A 10,336-nucleotide genomic window follows, 5' to 3' on the forward strand; every position below is an offset into this window, starting at 1 on the left:
TCCCCACTAAATCTCATGTTGAAATTTAGCCCCCAATTTGGTGGTATGGGGAAGTAGTACCTAGTGGGAGGCGTTTGGGTCACGAGGTAGATCCCTCATGTATAGATTAATGCCCTCCCTTGGGACTGAGTGATTTCTCACTCCATTAGTTCCTGAGAGACCTGGTTGTTTAAAGAGCCTGGCACCTTTCCCCTCTCTCTCTTGCTTCCTCTCTCACCATGTGGTCTCTGCACATGCTGGCTCCTCTTTGCCTTTTGCCAAGAATGGAAGCTTCCTGAAGCCCTCAACAGATGGAGATGCTCAATCATGAACTTTCCAACCAGCAGAATTGTGAGCTAGTAAACGTTTTTTGTTTCTAAATTGCCTAGCATCAGGTATTCCTTGATAGTAATACAAAATGAACTAAGGGAGATGGGAATGCTACACTAAAATACAAAGCAGAAATATACTTCCATCCACAGTTTCAAGGGTACACAGACTAACACTTTTATATTTTTTTGTACTTTAACTTAATTTCTGACTCCAAATACCCATTCCAACAGGCTAACGGATTACTAAGCCTCTGTACTTCCTGTGGTGCCCCACCTTCTCCTCAATGTTGTATCGGGCTTCTTATGTCTTGGGACAAAATGTTGACCGGAGGCACGGGTGAGGAGGGCTTAGAATGACCATCTGATTTTCAGTCATGGCCCATGAAGGCTTCTGCTGAGTCATCCCCTATCTCTAACAACGTCTCCACTGGGACAAGGACATAGTTTGCTACTTTCAACTGTAAAATGCACCATTGAGCCAATCAGCTTTGGGGGCTTGCCAGCAGAACATCCAGGAAGTTATCCTAAGATCCTTAGGTTCACCTTCTTGTTCCATTTCTCAGGGGAAATTAATTTCTAGTCTGGGCGAGAAGAAAACCTCTCTTCCCTCTGCTTTCTCAAAACTCTGAAAATGACTGAAAACACACAATAACTACTTTTTACCTTCTTTGATAACCCACGAGGATATCCTCAGAATATCATGGAGACCCTACAAACTTAGTCTTTTGGATAAAGTCAGAAAAGTGTGGATTACTTCTGTTTTTCAGCCCTTTCCATATATATCACCCCCAAAAAAGAACACACTGCTATCTGATTGAATAAGCAGAACAGAAGGGAACTTAAAAAGAAAACTTTTATAAGTTAATATGTAGAAAATGTTATCTCTCCAAAATTATGTGGCTTTATTTTTTCTGGTGCAATTTTAAACATCGAGAGGGTAAAAATCATGTTGTCAAGTCTTTGATGCCCTTTATCCACCTAGTTAGATCAGTACCTAGAATAGGATACAGTGTCAATGAATAAGTGAAAGGAATAATAAATGAATGTTCTATCTGTTATGGGAGCTCCAAGCAAAAGGAAATCATGGAAGAATACAATAGATGAAAGATGCTGCAAGGAAACAAAGGATCCTGATATAGACCACAAATGTCTTTGGCAAGTGGAAAGGAGAGGGGGGAAATGACATGAGTAAAGGTGCAAAGGGAATAGGATATGTTGTATTCAGGAGTAAGGAGTTTAGGCTGTCTTGAGAAGAAGATGGGATGGAAGAAACAGGATATGGTAAACTAGCTTAAGTAGTATAGGGAAGCTCAAACTTTCCCTCTGAAGGTCTGAACAGACTGACAATAGACAGATTAACAAAAGAAAAAGCATGCTGTAAACCAAAAAATGAAATTCTAAGCCTCCCAACTGACTGAACAGGTCCCCTCTTGGCCAAGGAGACCCCAGAGAAACCTGAAAAGCTGAATTCCTGGCCATGACAGGAAGGGAGTTAACTCCCTTTTGCAGTTTAGGAACGAATGACCAGCATTAGGGTTAAAATAGAGATCACAGGACTGAATAACCAGATTCTTTGTGGCAATAAAATACTAAATTATAAAGAAGACCTAAGGTCATGCAAAGCAAAGGTCTAGTCATTCTCTATAAACCATAAAACCTTGTTAAACAGGCTTTTTATTCACCAGGTATAATGTGCCTTGATTTCCAAACTGACTCTGGTATAGAATCACATGACAGAAAGCAGACCCTGAGGGAAATAAAAATATTTTACCTATATATATATATATATATATCAATTATTTAATTAAGTTCTCCTTAAGAAATTTAGAACACCAATTTGTGAGGATAAATTCCATTCATCAGGGCAAATACAGATCGCAGCTAGCCCTGGAGCTGAGGAATAGCTTTGATTTTTGGTAAACTTTGTGAGTCCACAGCTTTCTGATTGATCTTGCGCTGCTCTGTTATCTCATATTTCTCTTTTTCTGTGTCAAAGATCTCACTTGCCTGGTGTCTGGGCTTCTGCAGCTGCTTCTTCTTGAAGTAAATGTCAGTAAGATGTTGAGGGATTTTTACATTGCTGATATGAATTTTGGTTGAGGTGGCAATGACAAATTTCTGGTGTGTTCTTCGTAGAGGAACTCGATTGAAGACCAGAGGTCCAGTCACAGGTAACAAACCACTACCCAGCTGCTTCAGGAAAACCACCCTCTTGCCTCTGTGGCATCCAGTGAGGATGATTAGAATAGTCCAGGGGGTAATGCTGGCTCGCAGTTTTCTCCCGAGCTGACTAAAGCCGTGGCTCAACAGCCTTCGAGGCACATCTTCAGTAGGATAATATCTAGTCATTTTGAGAAGTTTAAGCACCCGGGTACCACCATTCTTGTCACTACCAACTGATTTTGTAACAATTGCAAGAACCTTCTCCTTTTTCTTTTCAACCTTGGATTTAGCAGCTGAGTACTTCCGCTTGTACACGGCCTTTCTGGAACACATAGCAGATCGGGAATATCTGCCAATTCCTCTGTCAAGGACAGGATTGCGGCTGCAATGGCACTTCCCCTTCTTGGGCTTTTTAGCCTTGAGGTAACTACCCTTTCACCTTGCCACCAGCATCAGCCTTCTTGGCTTCGGGTTTCTTGTCTTTAGTATCTGGCTTCTCAACTTTTTCACCTGCCATCTTGCAAGATGAGAAATAGCCGAAATATATTTTTTTGACATATTTTGAAAGGACCCTGCAAATCTGTCTTTTGTGGGAGAAATTTGCATCTGTAGAGAATCTCCATTAATGCAGCCAGGTCTTTCCTGGATCTAGGAGAGATGAACTGGGAGTCTGACGCCTTTAAGGACTGGAAAGAAACATTTACCATCTATTCTCTCTAAGGGCTGCTACCTATGAAGCTTTATCTATATAACAAGGGCCTTGCCCACCAAACTCCCTCATCTTAACTCAAGCATTCCTTTCTACTGACTTCAAGTCTTTAGACAATAGCTTAACTCTCTCAACCAGCTGTCAACTAAAGAATACCTAAAACCTACCTATGACTTAGAGATGTCCTACCTTTTTGGGCCAAATTGATATATACCTTCCATGTAATGATTTATATATTTGCCTGTAACTTCTGCCTCTCTAAAATGTACAAAACTAAACTGTAACCTGACTGCTGTAGGTGTACTTTCTCAGGACCTCTTGAGACTGTGTTCCCTGGGCCATGGTCACTCATCTTGGCTCAGAATAAACCTGTTTAAAATATTTTGCAGAGTTTGTTTTTTCTGTTAACAATACAAATTTATTAACATACACATGGACACAGGAGTCCAGCAAATATGAGACAAAGAGGGCCAGATGGTTGAGGCTTAATTATTCTCTTCATGGGGGAGAGTGAAGTGGGGTGCTGTAGGCAATTTTAGAGAGGTAGTTCATGATTTTTAGGGAAAATAAATGGGCCTGGGATACAGACATTATCTTTTAAATTATTTTCTTAGGAAACTAAATGGGAAGCTATGGGAAGGTGATGGGTGGAACTGTACTGTGAACAAAGATTGTCTTCTTATGTAGATGAAGTCTCCCAGGTAATCTCTCAAGACTGCCCTCAGAAGCATAGATGAAAAGTCTATCCAAGTGTGGTGATGACTTTTAGTCTCTTCTCTTCTCCAGTGATTAATCATTCCTGGTTATTTGACAAGATTCCCAAGGAATGGTTCCTAAGACAATTGCATTTCTTTTAAAAAATAAGTATCCTTAGTTAGATAAGGAAATACCAGAGTTTCTCCTTGCACTTGGAAGAGGGAGGAGAGCCTTCCAATTTCTTTTAATTCTAAGTGCTCAGCATGCCAAACCACCATACTTTGGAGGTATTATTCTTTGTGCCCAAACAGTAGTAAGATGATATATTTGAATGTGGTTGAAGAACCGTAGTAGAACTTTGGACATTCGATCAATAGATACCCATAACTACCACAGTGGGAGATCTTGCTGTGAAATGTAAACCCCACATATTTGAGGGCTACAAGTAGAACTTTTGGTGAGAAGTGATTATTTCTAATTTCTCTTGATATATCTTAGCTCCATAACAGGTTCTAACTTACAATTGAGAAGAGAGGGGATACTCAATAATACTTTGTTAGTTGACTAATTAAGGTGTAAAGCTCTTTAAATCTTGTATGAAAACATAGACTCCAGTCATAGCTCTGCCACTAACTAGCTACATGATGTTGGGCAAGCCACTTAGTTTTACTTGGCCTCAGTTTTCTCAACTGTAAAATAAAGAGACTGGATTTTAAAATACTCAACCGTCTTTGGGCTCCCAAAGCATATAATTGATTACAGCCCAACTAAGGAATCAAGTTGCAAAAGATTTTCTGGAAGAAATGAATCCTCAGGAGATTTTAAAAAGAAAATAAATATCAACAAGCAAGGATAACAAAAGAATCATTGAATCTTCATTTAATTACAAGGGTAGCACATCAGTGAAATTACATTGTAAGCTAGAAATCCTATTTTCAACAAAAATAGGGAAATATAAAGCCAGATTGATTCCTTATTGGAGAGAAGACCTGTGTGTGTGTGTATCTAAAGGCACTCTCCATTCTCACTTCAGAGCAAAGTAAATATGTCCTCAGTGGCCTGGATTTTCTACTGTGACCTCTACTCTAAATTGGGAAGTCAACAGGGACTTAGCAAAAGTTTTAATTTAGCTGAAATCATTCAGAACGTTTGAAATCAATTGAAACCTTCTCCCTGGATGTAATTCAGATAATTCTCTGCCCACCATACTTCAGGGTAAGGTAAAGGTGAGGGGAGGTCAAAAAGTCATAGTTTCCAAATTCATCAATAGAACAAATCACTCAAGACATTTGAGTTAATTTTTCTTCTTGTTTACATTCCTGTCTTTATTATAGAGTCTAGAACACAGACCATGGACTTATACCCAACCCTGGATTTTTATCTTGTTGTACACTATTTTTTATCAATAATAAAGAAGAAAAGGCTATAAATGGAAGTGGAAGAATTTTGAGCTCATCAGAAGTGGTCCTTGGATTTGTTCCTTCACATGTAAGAGGATGGGTGTACAATAACTTACAGTGAGGCTGTGTTGACCTTCCATAGCTCCCAAAAAGCCTGACATGAAATGATAACCTAGAACATTAAGATTGTCTTTCTCAGGAATTTACCCTGGGAGATATGGAATACATTAGTCATTGAAAGGATGTATATAGGAAATGTCAGATAGTAGGATTCAGGTCATGATGGATCACGGCAAATTAAAATAGCGAGAAAGCAGAAACCGAGTAAGTAAAAGACATGTGTTAAGGAGAAGGCAGAGGAGAATGGAATAGATTTCCAGAGCAATGCAAAAATGCCATGACAAAGGCCCCCTCGGATATGATGAAAGAAGTGAATTCCTAGAATCACCTTTTACCTCCCATTTCAGTTCAAACCACATGGATCCTAACTACAGATGAGCACTTTCCTTGTGGTAACTTGAGAAAGACCTTACTCTTTGAGGCCAAAAGGCTTAGGTAATATAATGAAGAATGTTTAATGCCCTATGGCATTTATGTCCAACAATTCAATCCCAGAGATAGGATAAACTTATTAACATCTTGTAAACACCAATGGCAATTCAGTCCAACCCCCTCATTTTGCAAATGGGAGAACTGAGGGCAAAACAGCAAAATAATATAACCAGTATCATGCTGGTAATTACTGTCACTTGACTGAAATATAAGTCTTCTTTGGTGGCTGTTTCTAAAATGGCTCCTAGTGATCTCTTCTTCCTACTATTCACGCCTTCATGTAATCCCCTCTCCTTAAGTGTGGGCTGGACCTAGTGACTTGCTCCTAATGAGTAGAACATGGCAAAAGTGATACGATGTCATTTCAGTGATTAGGGTGCCAAAGACCATGACTTCCATCTTGCTGGCACTCTCTTTGGTTCTTCTTGCTTGCTCACTTTGATGAAGCCAGCTGCCATGTTGTGAGCTGCCCTATGGAAAAGTTCATGTGGCAAGAAACTGAGGGCTGCCTCTGGTCAACAGCCAGAGAGAAACTGAAGCCCTCAGTCCAACAGCCCATGAAGAACTGAATCCTGTCAACAACCATGTGAATGAAATTGTAAGCCATCAAGCCTTGAGATGACTACAGTCCCCATCAGTATCTTGTTTGTGACCCACTGAGAAACCCTTAGTCAGAAGACTCAACTAAGCCTTGCCCATGTTCCTGATTCACAGACTGTGAGATAATTAATATTTCTGTATAAAGCTGCTAAGATTTTGGGATAACTTGTTAGGCAGCAAAAGACAAATAATACACACCCAATGCCTAGACTAGTGCTTTTTGCTCAACAGCGGATTCCTGCAGATTCAGTAGTAGCCATGTTCACCTCTATTTAGATGAAAGCTGTGCCTGTGATTAACCTTTGATCCCAACACCAGGTGTTTTTCACTGCTGACCTTGGCAAGGAAACAATATTAAAATGACATTGGAGCAAGTAAAGCTTGGGTGTGAGATTAAAACAAATAGAAACAAACAGTGGCTATCTCTAAAGTGAATGCCAATTTCTGTGATCTGGAAGCACAGACACGAATTATCTACAGCTGCCCCTTAAACATTTCATCAGTAAATGCACAGCAACAATCTTGTTCCTGGTGATGTTCACAGTGAAAACAAACACTTTTGATTGATTTTTTTCCCTCCAATAGAATGAGTTACCCATGTTCTTTGTCAGTGTGGGCAAACATGCGTGCATATGTATATGGGGAAAGTGCACATCTTTCTCACTTGTTCACTATAAAGAGTTATGGAAATCTAAGATTTGCATTCAGTTTTTAAAGACTGATAGCTAGTCACACAGTGTAAATTAAGATACGAAAATTTCTCATGGAGAATAATTGTATCATTTTTATTCATCCATTTACTCATTAATTCATTCACTTATTCAGCAAGTATTTAACGATGAATCTACTATGTATCAGGCAATGTTCAAGGTCCAGGAGACCAAACAATGAATAACATAAATTCCCTGACATCAAGGATCTTGTGGTCTAGAGGGGAAAGTAGACAAGAAACAGACTCTTTCTGTTACAAACCTGTAACACGTGACCAAAGTAACCATTGAGTCTTTAGATTTCTATAACTTTCCTAAATTTAAACAATCTTACTGAAATTTTACAGACCGTTAGTTTTTATCTTTCTAGATGAAATTCTCGATCATACCACATAAATCATTTTTGTAACCATGTAGCCATTCTGTCAAAACCAGCCTGAGGGGCCCATGTTTGTGGCAGCACTGTTCACAATAGCTAAGATTTGGAAGCAACCTTGTATCCATCAACAGATGAACAGATAAAGAAAATGTGGTACATATACACAATGGAGTACTATTCAGCCTTAAAAAAGAATGAGATCCTGTTAATTGCAACAACATGGATGGAACTGGACATCATCATGTTAAGTGAAATAAGTCAGGCACAGAAAGACAAACATCACATGTTATCACTTATTTGTGAGATCTAAGAATCAAAACAATTGAACCCATGGAGATAGAGAGTAGAAGGCTGGCTACCAGAAGCTGGGCAGGGTAATGGGGGACTGGCAGGGGGAGGTGGGGACAGTTAATGAGTACAAAAAAAAATAGAAAGAATGAATAAGACCTAATATTTGATAGCACAACAGGGTGAGTATAGTCAATAGTAACTTAATTGTACATTAAAAAATAACTAAAAGAGTGTAACTGGGTTGTTTGTAACACAAAGGATAAATGCTTGAGAAAGATGGATACCCCATTCTCCACGATGTGATTATGTCACATTGTATGCCTGTATCAAAACATTTCATGTGCCCCATTAATAGATACACTTACTATGTACCCACAAAAATTAAAAATTAAAAAAAAAAACTAGACTGAAGGGTATGTGGTGCCACCCACTTGAATCTTATCAGTCCTCTTGCTCCATTTCTGGATATTCTTAACAGAAGGCTGATCTCTAGGCTCCTACCCTCAGACACTAGATCAAAGAGACCTTTCTTGGCCCCCAAGTGACTGTGCCATCTACTCACATGTTGGCTCTGCTTTAGTAAAGAACAAATTTGTTTCATCTGACTCTGTTTTTTCCAAAAGATCTTTCGAAGTCATGAGTTCTGGCACAAGTTCAACCAAGGCCTATTCAGATCAAGGTCAATACTTTTCTACGTCTGCCATGCTCTTAGCATCTGCTCCAGTGAGGAGAAACAAGGCGGAAAAGCCCATGTGAGAGCAATTATAAGATGTAGGTTCCCACCTTATATTGAAGTACTGGTCCACACATAAGTAATTATAAAGTTCCTTTTAGCTCCAGAGAAATGTCATAAAAAGTAGCATTTAAATAGATGCAGTGAAAAAAGTACTAGTGAGCAAGGCCATTCAAGTCAGCTCCTGGAAGGTTTAAACTTCTTATCAGCAACAGAATTATGTATTTGTGTCATAAAATTGCTCTTGGGTTTCTCTGTGTCTTTCCTTTAACATAATTGGTTTTCACAATGTGTAAACTTGCTATTGAATGTTAATATCCAACACTCCACAGGACACTGCTATTTTATTGTGGACCCTAAGTTTCTCTGGGTAGACTAAGTCCAGGTACCTTCTGGAGAGCCAACTTCTAGGTCATTAAGGACATCTGGGGTCTCATTGTTCTCAACTTGATAAGGGTCATTGATGGGTCTGATATCAATGCACAAAGAAGGTAGAGAAGGGACCAAATCCTCTCCGATTTCTGAGGCCAGACCCTGGTCCCAGCATCAGGTGAGGGCTAGTTATGAAATGGTTTCTGAAAACAAAACAATCCATCACAAATACAAAATTCTTTGATCTACTTTGTTCTATCCCAAAATTTCATCAAAAGTTTGCATGCTGCTCAATAACACCCATACCAGAAACTGTCCAAATCTTAAGTCTACAGCACAGTAAACTGTCACAAACTGGAAGCAACCACGCGATCAGCTCCCAGAACATTACCAGCAGGGCCAAAAGCCCCGTTGTGTCCTCTTCCAGTCACTGTCTACTACTCCATCCCCACCCCAAGGGTAATCATTATCTTGACTTCTAAGAGCATGGATTTGTTTTGCCTATTTTTGAACCAAATGGAAGCAACAAACTCTTGTATCTGGCTTGTGTCATTCTACATCATGTCTGTAAGTTTCATCCATGTTGTAGTATGTAACAGTAATAATAGTATTCTGTTGGATAAACACGTACCAATTTATTCTTTCCTCTGTTAATGAAGACGAATTTCATTCAGTTTGTGCTTATTACTAATATTGCAACTATGAACATTCTTCTGTGCCTTTTGCTGAGCCAATTTCTGCTGGAAATATATCAAGGATTGAAATTTCATAAGACAGGCAAATAATCAGCTTTTATAATACTGCCAAACCGTTTTCCAAAGTGGTTTTGTCAATTTGCATTCCCACCAGCAGCGTATGAGAATTCCAGTTGCACTAAATCCTTGCCAACATTTGTTATGTTCTGTCTTTTAAAATTTTTAGCCAATGTGATGTGCATATAGTAGTCTATGATTATTTTAATATGAAAGTAATGACTCTCCCCCAATCTTTGAATGAAATTGAACCCTCCAGCAACGCGCCACATTTATACTCTTCATTTCTGTATTTCCTGACATGACATCCTATATGTGTCTTTCTCCCTGTGTGAGACTAAAGCATGTTGAGTGGCAAGCATAAGTTTTGGGGTCCAGCAGAGTTTTCAAACTCTGTCACTCATGCTGTGACACCAAGGTCAACTTACTTCAACTGTTTTAGCCTGAATTCCTGTCATCTAAAAATGCAACAAAAATACATTGTTTGCAAGATTGTTAAAGGAGTTCAAGTGAGGTAATGTAGATAAAACACCTGGTCTGTAATAGTTGCACAATCAATGTCTTTCTTTTTTTCCATTTGGAGAGAATGAGAAACTCACTGGACTTCAGATAAATCCCCAATTGTTCTCTGGAGCACCTTGATTCTAAGGAAATAGTACAATTTTTTT

At 39.1% G+C, this 10,336-nt stretch overlaps 1 pseudogene; it reads right to left on the reverse strand.

Annotated features, from left to right (window-relative positions):
* Window positions 1-2,135: 2,135 nt before the first annotated feature.
* On the reverse strand, window positions 2,136-2,991 carry LOC116811007 (large ribosomal subunit protein eL6-like; annotated as a pseudogene).
* Between the last annotated feature and the right edge of the window lie 7,345 nt (window positions 2,992-10,336).

The sequence above is a fragment of the Hylobates moloch genome, unplaced genomic scaffold (genome assembly GCF_009828535.3).
Source record: "Hylobates moloch isolate HMO894 unplaced genomic scaffold, HMol_V3 SCAFFOLD_7, whole genome shotgun sequence".
NCBI lineage: Eukaryota > Metazoa > Chordata > Mammalia > Primates > Hylobatidae > Hylobates > Hylobates moloch.